This window comes from Equus quagga, chromosome 9 (genome assembly GCF_021613505.1).
Source record: "Equus quagga isolate Etosha38 chromosome 9, UCLA_HA_Equagga_1.0, whole genome shotgun sequence".
NCBI classification, from domain to species: domain Eukaryota; kingdom Metazoa; phylum Chordata; class Mammalia; order Perissodactyla; family Equidae; genus Equus; species Equus quagga.
The window spans coordinates 28,855,278-28,871,367 of record NC_060275.1 but is presented as its reverse complement, the minus strand read 5'-3'; the positions used below and the strand labels follow the sequence as shown (position 1 = coordinate 28,871,367).

The 16,090-nt window shown below is 42.6% G+C and overlaps 1 protein-coding gene across 2 annotated transcripts in view; it reads left to right on the top strand.

Moving 5' to 3' along the window:
• Nucleotides 1–3,801: 3,801 nt before the first annotated feature.
• The window catches only part of ARK2N (arkadia (RNF111) N-terminal like PKA signaling regulator 2N), a 76,322-nt gene continuing 64,033 nt past the window's right edge, over nucleotides 3,802–16,090 (top strand). For both annotated transcript variants that reach the window (XM_046671778.1, XM_046671777.1), the window contains exon 1: nucleotides 3,802–4,076. The gene's annotated coding sequence lies outside the window, so the exon portion shown is untranslated. The remainder of the gene's footprint in view (nucleotides 4,077–16,090) is intronic.

Sequence of the window (16,090 nt, the reverse complement as noted above, 5' to 3'; positions counted from 1 at the left end):
CATTGGCCAACAGTGATAGAACTCAAGCTCCAGCCCATCTCCCCATCCTGGAGTCGGGGGTGGGGCTGAAAGTTCCAACCCTCTCACCGTGAGGCTGTTTCCTCTGCCAAACCGGCCCCTATCCGGAAGCCACCTAGGGGCCCACCACGAGCCATCTCATTAGCATATACTCAAGTGTGGCTGAAAGGGGTCTTTATGAATAACAAAAGACACTCCTATCTCTGGGGAAATTCCAAGAGTTTTGCGTGCTCTGTGCCAGGGACTGATGACAAAGACTAAATGTGTATTATTAATTATACCACAGACCCCCTGATGTTCTTACTTAAATACTGTCATTTTCAGAGCTGTAGAGGCAAAGGTGGGGGACTGGAGACATTCTTCCTAAAGCTAGTGTTTCAGTTGCTCTGAAGTCCTTTCTTCCAAATCAGTGCGTCTTTGGGACGTGTCCCATCCACCACCCACAAGGAAGGTCCTTCTTTCCTAATGCCTTCCTTTCTTTCTTCTCTTTCAGCAGTCCTCAGTTTTAGCCTCCCCCCTCCACAATCCTCCCCCAAACTCCACCTGCCCCTTGGCATGGTCAGCTCGGGGTCACACACTCTCCTTCCTCTCCAAGATGTCAGTGGGCCAGGGAGGATTTGCTTTCTGCTGGTCTTGACCATAACACTCAGTAGAAGTCCTGGTGAGGACGTCATACCCTGCTTCCCCCTTAGTGTTTAAAACATGAAGCCCAGACTCCTTACACTCACATTCAGCCCACAACCTCCCTCCCGCTTTTCTCTCTCCTCACTTCTCTGCTGTCCAGCCACAGGCAGCCTGGCCCTTGAGTTTTCATCCTTCAAACATCCCCGGGCTTTTCCATGTCTCGCCCCTTTCTCCCCAAAGGTCAGCTTCTCTGCACACTTGCTCCTTTGCTCACAAACATTTATTGAATGTGTCCTATCTGCCAGGCCCTGTGCTGGACATCAAGGGGGCTATAAGGAAGGATGGCGTGGGCGCTGCCCTCAAGGAGCTGACTCTCTTTCTCCTTTCTAACAGCTGTCAGGCAGGCTCCAGGTCCTCCCTGAGGTGTTCCCCGATTACCCTCAACTGCACGTCTCCTGCCCTCCTCCTAGCCTCTCATCCACTTGGCATCTGGCACCACTTCCTTGTTTGGACATCCTTTCAGGTTTCTCTGTCTCCCCAGCTAGATGCTGAGAAGGACTTCCTCCATGCACACCGTGTACTCAGACTGTCTGCCACCAAGCAGGACAACGCACTCTGGCCCCTGCTCTACTCTCTGGAGTGTCAGATGGATGAGAAAGAAGAATATGTACGAGTACTCAGGAGGGCAAATGTTATGAAGGGAGCAAACAGGTGCTGAGATGGGCAGTGGGGTGCTGGTTTAGTTGTGTCAGAGGAGTCCCCACCTCTCCCACCCCGGAGGTCCCACAAGGCCTGGCGCTGTGCTACACGGAGCTGCTCTTTTCATCAAAAAAGAGACCAATACATACTGTTGAAAAATTTAAAGCTGTCCTTTGCATTTATTTCCACTTTTTACTAGAAGTTACAGACTTTCCATATAGAAGGGGTGTCAGAGGAATCACCTGATTGCAAAGAGGCACTGGGAGCCCAAGACAGAGGAGCCCCAGTCATTCACCCACAGGGGCAAATGGCAGCAGTAACACTGTATGATTCAGCAGTAACACTGCAGATCGCCCTAGGCGTGGACATGTTTGTAGGACAGCGTGACCAAAGGAGTCTTGGCAGACATTTCGGTAGAGGCAACGGGATGGAGGGGTGGTAGGGGTGGTGGTGATGTAGGTGGTGTCTGGGCTGGTTTTATGGAGATGGGATTTCAGGAACTTGGAGAGCTGAGTTTGTGATGCACAGGAGATTCTAGGAGAAAATTTCAGGGCAGAAGCGGGATCAACGGCCCGGCCCTTCATGCTCCTCCAGAAAGGGAACAAAGCAATTGCTCTACGTAGCAATCTGACTATGGTGGTAACAGGGATATTAGTAATTAGGATATCAAACGCCCCAGCCTCCAAAAATATGCACAGTCCATTCACTGTAGGGAACTGACTTGTTGGTATCAAACAGGAAAAGGAGCCCAAAGGGTACCTCAGTAGTCAGGGTCCTCCTCCAGGATCTCTACAGCATTGATGAGATAAGACTGTCAAGGAGTTGTTTTAAAACGGAATGTATTAGTCCACATTCATTCATTCCAAGACTGACAGCTGTGATGTTAGTAGCTGCTTATTTTTTTTCCTCTTTTTCTCCTGAATGAGCCTGGGTTCTTGTGACGCCCCACAATCTCTCAAATTCCTTGACGACTAAGGTAGCAGAGAAATAAATGAATAAATTAAAGAATGAACAGGCAAAATAACATAAAGATGAAACGGTTATCTGGCACACCACGATCTCAGGGAATCTTGAGGAGGTGGTTGGTGGTAGCGGTTGGTGAAGGCAGGCTCTGTCTGTGCTGGAGTCCAGTCCTGCCACTTACTGGTGTGTTACCATGGGCATGTCACTTTACCATTCTGTGCCTCAGTTTCCACCTTTGTCACCTGGGGCTAGTAATACTACCAAACTCATAGGTTTGTTCTAAGGATTAAATGAATGAACCCATTTAAATGCATAGTACAGTGCCTGGCACATTGTAGGCATTAAAATAACAGCTAGCTATTATTATAAAATTATTTTACCAATTTACTCATTTAGTCAGGGATGGAAAACTCCCAGGCCTGTAGGGAGTCAGCATAAATGAGCAAACTGGAGGAGCTGAAGGGCCTGACCTAAAGGAGACACCGACATTAAGGGAAGTGTGGGGCCAGCCCTGTGATTTTCAGAATGTCCTCTTGAGGAGCATCACCCCAGGTCCCAACATGGCTTGAAAAGGTAAAGACCTTTGATATTTTCTCCTCAAGCCCTTATTTATTCATTTATTTCTCCAGGTCCTACTTTTAGGGAGCGCAGGCCTTTGGCTAGATATTGAGTTGGCAAGTTTGTTCTCAGCACCTCTTCTTTCTCAGCCCTGCACCCGCCAGGTGGCCTGCGCCCACCTCACCTTTCTTTGGGTCCCACATCCAGCAAGTTTCTCCCGATCCCAGACCTCAAGGAAGGGCCTCGAAAATTCATAGAGTGCGCCGGTGCGTCACCCTTCCCAGGGTGAACCGAAAGTCAGAGGAGTGACTCTGCAGAGGTGGAATTTGGGGCGTCTGCAACGCGCGCAGGGTCGGAGCGGGGTCTCCCTGGAGGCCCCTGTCTCACCAGCAGGTGGCGGTCTATCTGCGAGGCCTGCAAGATTCCCGTCCAGAAACTTGAGCGGGATGGTGATGCCACCGCAGGAGAAGAGCACAGTCGAGTCTCCCCGAGCCGAGCTGTCGGCGTCCGTGAAAAAGTGGAGAGAGAAGCGAGCGGACAAGCTGCTGGAGTGACTCAAGGATTCAGACACCACGAGCTTCATTTGGAAAGGCTTCAGGAGGGGTGAGTAGTGAGCAGCGCACGGCGAAGGGAGCGCTGTCCTTTTCTTAGGGCATTGCCCTTGGCTTGCATTGACTGCCTTTCCGAGCCGCTGGGAAAGACATTTCTGGAAGGGAGCTGCGTGATCAGATGGAGGGAGCGCGAGAAAGAAGCCGCGAAGCCGGTGCCCGCGCGCCAGGCGCTCTGCAGCGGGAGGAGCGCGTGTTCCCTCCCGCCAGATGGCGCTGTCTGGCTTCCCTCGGCTTCCCGCTCCAGTCCCTGGAGGCCCTCGCCGCAGCGGCCGCTCTAGCCGACGGACACGGGCTCTGTGGTTCCGGGCGGAAGTGAGGCGCCGAGCGGAACGGCCTCTGGTGACATTTTCTCCGGGCGGCGCGGACGAGTGAAGGCACTTGGTGGTGGAGGCTGCGGAGGCGGCGCGATTAGCTTTTGCCCCGGCGGGGCTCTGACCGCGACCCTCTGCTCGCCGCCGGGGCTTGTGCTGAGGAGGAGAAGGCGGTGGTGGCCGTCGCGTCCCGAGTCACCGAGGCCGGGAGAGTCCCGGCCGGGAGGTCGGTGCGTGCCCCGACGGGGCGTGCGGAGCGGGCGAGGAGGCGCGGAGCCGCCGCGGAGCGCAGGTGAGGCGGGAAGGGGCGCAGGGCCCCGGCCCGGCTGCCGGTCGAACCGTGGGACCGGGCGGCGTCCGGGGGAGGGGTCGCAGTGAGTCGGAGCGGTGCGGGCCGCGGGGAGGGCTCTGCGGCGTCCGGGCGCGGGGGTCGTGACGGGCGGGGCTGCCGGGCGCCGGGCGTTCGCGCCCGGACGTGGCGGGACGCTCAGCCCCGGTGGGGCTAACGAGGGGGGCGGACAGCCCTGACCCCTTGCTGCCCGCCCGCTGCTGACCCTCGCGTCCTCCCGGCCGAGTTGGCGGGCCGAGCCCCCCCTTCCCGGGGCCGTTGGGGCCCGGGCAGGCGGGTCCCTTTTCCCGGGGGCCGAGAAGAGGCTGGAGGGGCCGCGCGGGGCAGCGGCTTTGCGGCCCTGGAGTTGTCTTCACGCAACTTTGCGGCGCCCGGGGCCGCCGGGGAAGTGGTGGTGGCAGTTCTGCCAACTCCGCCAGCCCCGCGAGCCGGGGTCTGACGCCGACACCTGCCCCTACTCCTGGGAGCCCGGGCGGCCGCCGGGGCCTAGGAGGAGGGAAGAGAGGCTTTCTCAGCTTGGCGCCGCCTGCCTCTCGGCGCTTCCACTGCCTTCGGTCGGCAGACGCCTCTAGTCAACGGGAGGGATGTGTCAGTCGCCAAAATTGACCTCTTCTAGCGAGTTTGTCAACTTTATTTGGAAAACCAGGGAGGATGTAAACTGACGAGCCCCAAGTTAAAGATCATCGTCTTCTCTGACTCTTCCCAGAGAGAAGTCTCTTCTCTTCCCCAGTAGCACTTCGTGCTCTGTACTTTATTTCTTGTAGCGCCCATCTCAGCAGTCCCCCCAACAGCCCCGCCCGTCATACATTCTCCCTTTTAAATCGTCCTCTCCGCTGTCACAGGATAGATGCTCACAGGTTAAAGGAATGAACGTCTGTACTCGTTCTCCCAGATTGAAGCGCTGGAGCACTTGATGCTTGGATGAGCTTCTGCTTTCTGAATCCTTCCGCCCATTAGGATGAAAAATCCCACTGATGATGCTTGGTCAAGGTTGGGCCTCTAAATTACAAATACATCTGGCAGTTTTGCTTAGGCTGTTATTGTGTAGTGTCGTTGGGCCCTTGCTAACAGTTAGAATCACTCCCTTTCTTCTAGGATATTTTAAGGATGGAGTCTATTAACTTCCTAATGTTTTGCTGATCCTGGCAATCTGGATTCCTCCAGTAAGAGCATTGCCTTTTGGTTTAACAAGCATTTTTAGAGGCCTGCAATTGATAGTTATTACGTGATGTCCTGAGGAGTCACAGTGTTAAGTAGGAAGTGTAATGTTTTGGTTGAGTAATCTGGCTGATACGATGCCTAGTTGAGTGCTTTATGCACCGTAGGTGCTCAGTAAATATAAAATAATGGATTAAATTTGAATTCAGGAAACTAAGATGGAATTTACTGCCTTGACCTGTGCTACTTTAAAAAGAACCTTAGTGAAGTTTCACGCGGTTCTATTAAATGCGAAATATATTTTTAGACATTTCTAAATTAGATTTAGAGTGCTTCTCAGTACCACTGTAATCTTAAAACTTCAAACCATGTCTTTTTTGTAATGTTAACATAGATGTAAACTTCAAAATAGGTGTATAAAATGTGAAAGGGAAAAACTTCAAGGGTGGTTATACTTAGTGCATCAGCTAAATATGATTCCTTAGTGGAAAATTTTTTCTTCTGACATCTTTTTGTGAAAAATGGCATGGACTGGATTTTGGAGCTGGAAACTTGCCCTATTGTTAGCTTCATAAATGTAGTTGTTATATTACTAGTTCAAGTTTATATTACTTTTAAATGCGTTTATGAAAGAGTGTCATAATAATAGTCTATTTTATAGTCTTCATGATTAATCCACGACTTGTATGTTAAAGGTAAATTGAGCTTTAATTTAATGCAGTTCTGTTAGAACTGAGTCTTCAATGTATGTCCTTCAAAGGTTTCTGTTTCATAAGTGACATTGGTACCTTAAGTCTGTTTTATTACATGACTAGTAACTTCTGGGAGCTTGTGTTGTCACTTATTATTCCAGGGGTTGTTTTGCTGGGATCTTCAGTCTTACGGTTTTATTCTGATGTATGCATGAATAGACTTGACTGATGGGCGGTTAGAATGTTTTTGTTTTTTGTTTTTAAAATTTGGAACTGGTATATACTAGAGACTCAAACCCTACATTTATAACTTTGATAAATCATCTTAGACGTTCCTAATTTTCCTGCACTTAACTAGAGATATGAATACAATGTATATTTATGTTTACTAAATTGACAGTACTTGAAAAAACCTGTAAAAGGTGAAAAATAATTGTACTGTTAATGTGTATTGTTTTGAACCATAATGATTTCAGCATTCTCTGTTATTTTAGGAAAGCGTTTGGGCTGAAATAAAGTTCCTTGCGTAGCTGTAATTATGTAGTAAAAATGAAACAAACGTATTAATAACTAAATAAAAAGTTATGAGACTATAGAAAGGGAGACAAGCTATTGAGAAAACACAGAGGACAAAACATTTGGGTGGAACCTTTTTATTCTCATAACATGAATTTGTTGATTGCTTACTGTGCATAATAGTGCTCTGCTTGCTAGTGCTATAGTGGTGAGAAAGACTGACAAGGTCCAGATGGTAAAGGACTTAAACGCATTTAAACCTGAGGTGTCAGATGGATTTCCAGGTGGGCATTCCAGGCTAGGGAACAGCCTAAGTGAAGTCATGAGTATCACTGAGCTTAAATGGTTAAGTGTGACCAGTGCCGTGAATTTCCAGAGGGACACGTAGGGTAGATGAAGGGAGGGCCAGGTTGTGAAGGTACCTTAGTCTGCTGATGAGTTACTCATTTTCCTCTTTTAGGGGAAAAAACTCAGGTGGAATGTGAAGGACAAGATAGGCATTCCTTTTGAAAGATTTTTCTTTATCCTTCAGTGAGTAGAAATTTTCTTGGTTTTATTTCTTTATTTTGGGTTGATTATTGATCATCAGACTAAAGTAGTTATTTTTCTTGAGTTGTCAAATTCCAGTCTTAAATTTAGGTTTGACTCTTGTCATGAAACTTTTCTGAATCCTTTTAGCCTTTATCTTTAGTTGTACCTACTTTCCTTACTCTTTCAGGAGTCATGATTGAACTTAAGGGAAATAAACAGTGTTTTCTGCTTCTTTCTGGGCAGCTTCTCAGCAGAAGTGGGATTGATGGTCAGTCAGTTCTCACACTCTGCCTACAGGTCCTTGTGGTAAAAGGAAGGAGCAGGGTGAAACTAGAAGTGTCTTACTTGTTTTATTCTCTTCTGTGTTCCTGAACTAGCTTAGGAGAGGAAATGTGTGTTGTATATATTACACATATTTATTATAACATATTAGTAGCAGCTGATAATAGTAAACGTGATTTTAAAAAACTAAAATGACCAGTATGACTCAGATTTCATGATTTCCTTATTTAGGGTTTGTGGCTTTAATTTACACTGTTTAAATTTTGTTTCTATTCTCTTTCATGTGTTTATTCAAAATAGGGACCCCATTCCTCTTTGCTCAGATTTTGACACTTAATAGCCAACTGATAGAGGGTATAAATCCTGAGTATTAATTTGACTTTATTTAATTTTAAAACTACTCGGATGAGTTTTTCAAGTTAAAGGAAGATTAACCAGAAGTAGAAAGTTATCCACAGAACTTATTTATTTGTATATGGGAGTATTTATACCTGGTTAAATTAAAAATCCATTTATTGAGCACTTAGGTGCCAGATGGGGATGGGTACAAAGATCAAAGAAACCATTTCTGCCCAAGGAACTCAAATCTAGTGAACCAGATGATTTCTAAGTTTCTTTCCTGCTCTGAAATGTGGAGAAGAAAAGTAGGCTGTAGGAGAAAAAAGTATTGTCAAACAAAACAACTATAGTATGGAGTTAGTCTTTTTCTTTGTAAAATCCTTTAAAATAAGGTCATGGAGGGGGCTCGCCCGGTGTCCTAGTGGTTAAGTTCCCGTGCTTGGCTTCAGTGGCCCAGGGTTTCACCAGTTCGAATCCTGGGCACGGACATGGCACCACTCATCAGGCCATGCTGAGGTGGCATCCCACGTACCACAACTAGAAGGACCCACAACTAGAATATATACAACTATGTACTGGGGGGCTTTGGGGAGAAAAAGGAAAAATAAAATCTTTAAAAAAATAAAATAAGGTCATGGAAAATAGCATTTTTCTTTTCTTTTCCTTTTTTTTTTTTAAGATTTTTTGTTTTTATTTTTTTATTTTTCCTTCTTCTCCCCAAAGCCCCCCAGGACATAGTTGCATATTTTAGTTGTGGGTCCTTCTAGTTGTGGCATGTGGGATGCTGCCTCAGCATGGCCTGGTGAGTGGTGCCATGTCTGCGCCCAGGATCAGAACTGGTGAAACCCAGGGCCACCGAAGCCAAGTGCGTGAACTTAACCACTCGGCCATGGGGGTGGCCCCAGCATTTTTCTTAAGTAGGTCTCTAATTTTAAAAGAAAATGATCAGAGACATGAATGTTCCTTTTTTGTACTGCCAGTTCATTTACAAGATATTTTTTTCTTTGTGTAGAATTCAAGTCCATATATTAGTAAATTAGTTCTGATTGAGCAACAAAATTAAATCTGCTAAAACTTATTTATAGCCAGAGGCTGGCCCTGTGCTGTAGTGGTTAAATTCGGCATGCTCTGCTTTGGCAGCTGGGCTTCGCAGATTTGGATCCTGGGTGCAGACCTACACCACTCTTCAAGCAATGCTGTGGCAGCAACTCACATACAAAATGGAGGAAGATTGGCACAGATGTTAGCTCAGGGCTAATCTTCTTCAAAAAAAGAGAGGAAGATTGGCAACAGATGTTAGCTCAGAGAGAATCTTCCTCACCAAAAAAAGAAACTTATAACCGCCATTCCCAAGAATGTGGATAAACTAGGATTGTACCTAGGTAACCTAGAAATTTAAGTTTTCATTAGTGTAGTTGACATTAGGGAAACAAGATACTGACCAAAGGGATCAGTAGAAGTTATTTTTCACTGACTTGTTTGTTTAAAAAAATAGCTTTTATGATGTCCAGAGTCAGCGTTTTGTCAGGTGCCTTGTAATTAGAGAAAGGTATTGTTGACGATAGGGATGTTGGGTGTGGACTAAAACTCTAGGAAAACAGGACTGTTTTCATTTCTGTATTAAGAACAAAAACCTCATGTGGTTAAGATTTTAAGCAGTATCCTGTCTGCCTTAGTTTTAACTTAGTGTAGAAGCATAGTTTATTCTTAAATCAACGTTTTTTCATCAAGGATTTCCCGTTATTTTTCTCCACCACAATCGCTTAAACAATTTGCTATGAGCCCGAGGGCATGTATAGAGAATAGGTTTTTGGCAACATTTATCTTGGGGACCTTAGGTCCCAGCACTTGGCGACCCATCTTTATGTGTACTGTCTTCTGAGGGAGATAGAAAATGGCCAGAGCAGAAAACTTGGAGGAAATCTAGAGCCTTTGTTTTCAGTTATTCTTGATTACATTCATGGTCCGTTTGAGTACTTAGAGGGTCTCTCATTAGCCACGGTCCATTCTTTGCGTTTGGTAACTTCCTTGGCTTCTTACTTGATGCTGGTTTATTCACAGCCCTGGTGCTGGGCCAGATAGATGTCAGTAGTGGTAGTATCTGCATCACGAAGTGATTTGAGCAGGCATTATCACTCTTGGTCTATTTATAGAGCTTATATCACTGGCGAGAAGGTTGGCTGGCAAGCATGCAAAGCTGCTCTCTTCCCATGTTGCAGTCTCACAATTTATATTTCAGTTCAGGGTAGGCCAAATCCATTCAGCTGCATTAATTTTTAGTGTTCCCTTTCTGTGTCTCCAACCTTTTAGCCCTCCAGTTTCTTGGTTAACTTCACTCTTGAAGAAAAAAAACCCAATTAACTATTATCACACTGAAAAATAATTAGCAGTAATTCCTTAATATCATATGATATTCAGATTTTCCCATTATCTCATAAATGTGTTTTTAAAGTTATTCAGATCGAGTCAAATAAGGTCTGTGCATTGTTTTGTAATCTATGGTTCCCCCCCTTTCTTTTTCCTGGCAAATTGTTTGTTGAAGCCACAGGAGTTTTCCCACAATTTGGATTTGCCAGTTACATTCCTGTGGTGGTGTTAAACATGTTCCTCTGTCCCCTGGGTTTCTTGTTAATTTGTATTAGGCTTAGAAGTTTGTTCAGATTCAGTTTCTGTAAAGTATATTCTCTCTCATTTTTCTTCCTTTAAGGGGGGGCAAAAATAATTAATTACTCATAAGTCTTCACTCTTAATGCCTTTCATCATTCCCATTCTCAATCTTTTATACTTTGTCTTGTTTTTGGCCTCTTCAGCCTCTTCCTTTCGAGAGCTAAGTGAAGGGAAGGGATGAGTTGCTGTGGAGAAAAGCAACTATTTCTACTATATTGTAATTCTGTTGGTGTTTTTATTTCAGTCCTCATCTTTGGTCCTGCCCTGTCCACATTATCCATGCTGCAACTTTTCAGTGGAAAAAGTAACCCCAAATCCTGACAAATAATTGAAAGAAGTCCTTTGAAAGCAAAATTTGTTTTGAGATATTGGTGCTTATTTAAGAGAACTGTTGTCATTAAAGTAAGTTACTGTTTACTTACAAAAATTGGAAAAGTGGTTAGTTTTTCTATTTCAAAAGACTTGGGGGGCTGGCCCAGTGGTGCAGCGGTTAAGTGTGCACGTTCTGCTTCTCAGCAGCCCGGGGTTCGCTGGTTCGGATCCCGGGTGCGGACATGGCACTGTGTGGCAAGCCATGCTGTGGTAGGCATCCAACATATAAAGTAGAGGAAGATGGGCATGGATGTTAGCTCAGGGCCAGTCTTCCTCAGCAGAAAGAGGAGGATTGGCAGATGTTAGCTCAGGGCTAATCTTCCTGCGGGGGGGAAGAGGGGGAAAGATGGGAATATCACTGTTGTATGAATCTTCTCCTAGAACTGAATGTCTGGGGAGAGGGGACTTCATTTTGATTTTTAGTGAGAAACTGCTCTTTATATCATATTTGTGTTGATGCGGCTTAAGATATTTTGTTTTGTAGTATCTAATTTTTGCATCTTTATGCATAAATACACAATCACTTTATATACAGTATTCTAAATATAAGGAAACAGCTTCACTAAGCTATTAACAGTTGTGCCAGTTTTTGTCTTATGTTTTTATGTGGAAAGATAAAAGGAGAGTTACTCTATCAGAAATCATATTGATTCTCTGTAATGGAATATATGTGTGTGTGTATATATATATATTTTAAAGATTTTATTTCTCCTTTTTCTCCCCAAAGTCCCCTGGTACATAGTTGTATATTTTTAGTTGTGGGTCCTTCTAGTTGTGGCATGTGGGACGCCACCTCAGCATGGCCTGATGATTGGTGCCATGTCCACGCCCAGGATCCGAACTGGTGAAACCCTGGGCCATTGAAGCAAAGCGCACGAACTTAACCACTCAGCCACGGGGCTGGCCCCTGGAATATATTTTTATATACAAGTCAGTAGTACTATTAAGCAAACAAAGATTTCATTTGTGGTCTTGGTGAACTTTAAAAATGATTTAGTTCATCAATTCAACAAGTATTAATTGTTACTTGTTAGGAACTATAACTGAAGTGAAGATAATTAACTTAATCCCTATTTTCAAAGGAGATTGTAATATAATGGGGCTGAGGAGCGAGAGTAAAAACATTTGCACAAATAACTTGTTTTTAATTGCTTTCCTCATAATGTGCTATTTTCCTCCTCCCCCATGTAAACTCTTAATTTCTTGGGCTTAAATTTTGTCAGTCATTGCTATATGTGTGTGTGTGTTTGCTTTAAAAACCACCTTCTTACAGCAGTATATTTGTGTACCACAGTCAGAAAAATAAGGTAACAATTGTTAGGTGCTATTTTTTTTTGCATGATTGCTATTATTGTGATTCTCCCCTACCATTAAATTGTCACAATAGCTATTCTGATATCCAGCTTCTCTAACACTTTATGATCTGTGACAGTTGCACACACCAGTAGGAAGTAGGCACACAATATTGTTTGAAAGCCCTGCTTCATTCTAGTTTTATCTTCATGGGTTGTGATTTATCTCTTGGTCCCTGTCTCCTGTTGTGGTTTATTTAAAAAGCAAAACCAGGCAAAACTTCAAAACACCTGAATTTTGGCCTTTTTTTCTTTCTTTTTTTTTTTTTTTTAAAGTTTCTAGGTGTAGAGTAGGCAGAGTTTGACAAAGAGCTAAGAGATTGGTTTCAGAGACCCACAAGTGATTGTGAGGATTTTGTTTTTTTAACCTTGGTCCCAATTATTAGGGAAGTCACTTACTACTACTTTAAAAAGATGAGTTAGCAGTGGATGCAAGCTATAATCTGTTTTATGTCATAACTGTCTTGGAGGCAGAAACTTCTGTTATCTTAGAGTTAGCTACATTGTTGGTGGTGGTCCCATGACTTTGGTTTTTTTTTAAGTCCCATCCATTTAAGAAGTAAGTATTTTTTACAAAGTATAGAAGCAGGCCAAATACTTTGATTTTTAGTGCTAGGAGAGTGCATCATTTTTGAATCATAAATTCAGTAAGAGACATGTATAGTTTAATATTGTTAGCTAGCTAACAATTTGTGGATTTTGAAGCTAAGCCTATTAAAAAAATAGCTTTAAAAAATTTGTTTAGACTAGACTGCTGTGAGGCTATTTAGACTGCAACTCCCTTGCTTAATAACTCTTTCTTCCCTCCTTATGTGGCATAGTTTTTCTTTTACTGATTAACCATTTGGTTGCCTTTGGCATAATTTTAAGTGCAGTATGGAAAACTATACAGTTTTCTTCAAATATAAATATACCAAAGAAGTGGTGGTTGTGTGGTTTCTATAAAATGAATCAAAGCAATTGTTGTTTTGTTTTTAGGGAAAATTATCAAAGGAGCAGTCTTGTCTTCTTAAGTGTAAAATGAAGATATGCCTCGATTTACACAAAAGCTGTGTTCTTGTATATTTGTGGGCAAAACCAAATTATGAAATGACTTAGTATTTGTTATTTAAACATTAATAGCTTGTACTAATTGAGCCATAGATCTAAGCAAGAATATGGCATACCATTTGCATATCCTGTGGCTGCTGTTTTGAAAAAATAATTCATTTTTAAACCCTTTATCAATATTATGCATATCTGAATGGCACGTGTTATGCTAATGATACATTTGTAGATTAAATCAGAGCTGAAATAAATGTTAACTGCTCTCATAGCAGAGCTTGTCCTTAAAAATTTTAAATGGTTTGGAAATTGTTAACAAATGTATGGGATTTTAAAATGTCAATTTTGTAAAAATCAAAGCATTCTTAAGATTTTATTTTAATAAAACATTTTATTTTTAAATGGTATGGGACTTGTTAACCACAGGGCCTAGTGAAATGTCTTTTTGCTTGATAAATACTAAGCATAAGTATTTGTTGTTCAACAAATATTGTGTCTGCTGTGTGTTGGGCTTTTTCTAGGTGCTGTGGGTATAGTATTCAATGAGACAAAGTCCCTGCCGTCTTCTATCTTATATTCTATGAAGCAGACAGTAAATGAAACACATAAATAAGCAAGGTAATTTTAGACACTTTAAAAAAAAAGAGAGGGGGCTGGCCCGGTGGCCAAGTGGTTAAGTTTGCGTGCTCTGCTACAGCGGCCCAGGGTTTTGCTGGTTCGGATCCTGGGTGCGAACACAGCACCACTCATCAGGCCATGTTGAGGCGGCATCCCACATGCCACAGCTAGGAGGACCCACAACTAAAATATACAACTATGTACTTGGGGGGTTTGGGGAGAAAAAGCAGACAGAAATAAAAGATAAAGAAGATTGGCAACAGTTGTTAGCTCAGGTGCCAATCTTTAAAAAAAAAAGAAAAAGAAAAAAAATAGAGAATCATGAGGTATGGGCAACAGGAGGCATTCAGTGCATTTAGGGAAGGCCTTTTTAAGGTGAATTTGAATTGAGACCTGAAATATAAGAAAGAGCCAACCTCGCAAAGAGCTGGGAAGTGCTTTTCTGACAGTGGGAACAGCAAGTGCAAAATCCTGAGTCAGAAAAGATCTTGGTGTGCTGAAGACTTTGGAGCCTAATGAGGCAAAATGATGTTGAAATGAGATTTGAGCAATGTGTACCTTGTAGGTTTTAAAAAAAAATTCAAATCTTATTCTAATTGTAAGGAGGTGTGTATAAAGAAACCGTGGTTCTAAGTAGGGACCAGTCTTTACCTTCTTCATTGTAAAATGTAGATGTGCCTTGATTTACACAGGAGATATATTCTTATATATTTGTGGGCAGAACCAAATTTTAAATATCAAATTTCAAATATGTTAGGAAAACTTATTTTAAGTCTGCATTAAAATTTTGTCTTTTAAATGTGTAACCTAATTTATCTTTTGTAAAGATCCAGATATTCAGAACTTTGATTTTGGTTAAGGGCGGCTACTTGTGTAGCATGATCTAGTCTTAGGTTAAGAAGCAGGTTGGAAATTCAGAAACTGTTCTAAATATATCTATCTAAATCTATCTAAATATATCTTGGCCATTGACCTACATATTCTTTTCTTAGAAATGAGGATTATACATTTCAGGTTAATTATAAGCAATAATTAATAAAAATAATTAAAATGTTCTGAAAACCTAAATAGAATTGTTTAGATAGTTGTCAGTGTGAGTAGACCACTTATTCTGTGTATCTTTTTAAATTCAGCTTTTAAAAATGCCTCCAAGTAAGCAATAAAACATTCATTGATTTCTTTTTTTAAATCATTAGTGACTGAAGCGTTCTTTTAGTGGGTTTTTCAAATGAAATTGTCTATATCTTTTTTGCTTTTTAAAATATCCCTTGAAACTTGTTGAAAACATTGAGGTCGTGGCTAATTGATGGTTGAGTATTTATGCTGTGTCTAAAATTTACCAGCAGCACCAGTTTTTTGAGGCTGAGGAGCAAAGGCCAGGGTAATGCAGATTGCTTTCTTGTTACCTTTTCCACGAAGTCTACAAGTAAAGCCATTTAGCTGCAGTGGTTTTCTGTATGCTGTGACCCTAGCTCCTATGAAGATGTTTATGCAGAAGACGACTGTGACATATATAGTAGCATCACATACATTTTTCTAAAAGCAAAGATGAATTTTAATAGGTTCATTTAACTGTGATAAGTCCAGTGTACAACTGGCCTCTGGCCCTGTTGGATATCTGGGAGCATTTGATATCATCTGGGCACTATTTTTCTCTCTTTATGTACTGGCTCTCTACTGCTTTTCTTTGTGGGCTTTGTTTTCAGCCAGGCTTTCTTCTCTTGAGGGCAGAGTTGGTCCCCCAGCAACTCCAAGCTAACAGTTTTTTTAAAAAAATTAATAGACTTCACTTTTTAGAGCACTTTTAGGTTTGCAGAAAAATTAGGCAGACAATGCAGAGTTCCTGCAATTCCCCCCCATCAGTTTCCCCTATTATTAACATCTTGCATTAGTTTGGTTTATTTGTTACAATTGGCAGACTAATATTGATACACTGTTAAAGTCCAAGTTTACTTTAGGGCTCACTGTTTTTGTTGAAAAACAGAAATACTATGTTAAATAACATGGAATAACAGTTCTATGGGTTTTGACAAGTACCTAATGCCCATCCGTCATTACAGTATCTAACAGAATAATCATATTGCCCTAAGTATCTCCTTTGCTCCACTTATTCATTCTTTCCCCTTCTCCATGCTCCCCTGACAACCACTGATTTTTTTTTTTTTATTAATGTTATGATAGATTACAACCTTGTGAGATTTCAGTTGTACATTTTTGTTAGTCATGTTGTGGGTACACCACTTCCCCCTTTGTGCCTTCCCCCAGCCCCCCTTTTCCCTGGTAACCACCGATCTGATCTCCTTATCAATATACTAACTTCCACCTATGAGTGGAGTCATATAGAGTTCGTCTTTCTCTGACTGGCTTATTTCGCTTAACATAATAC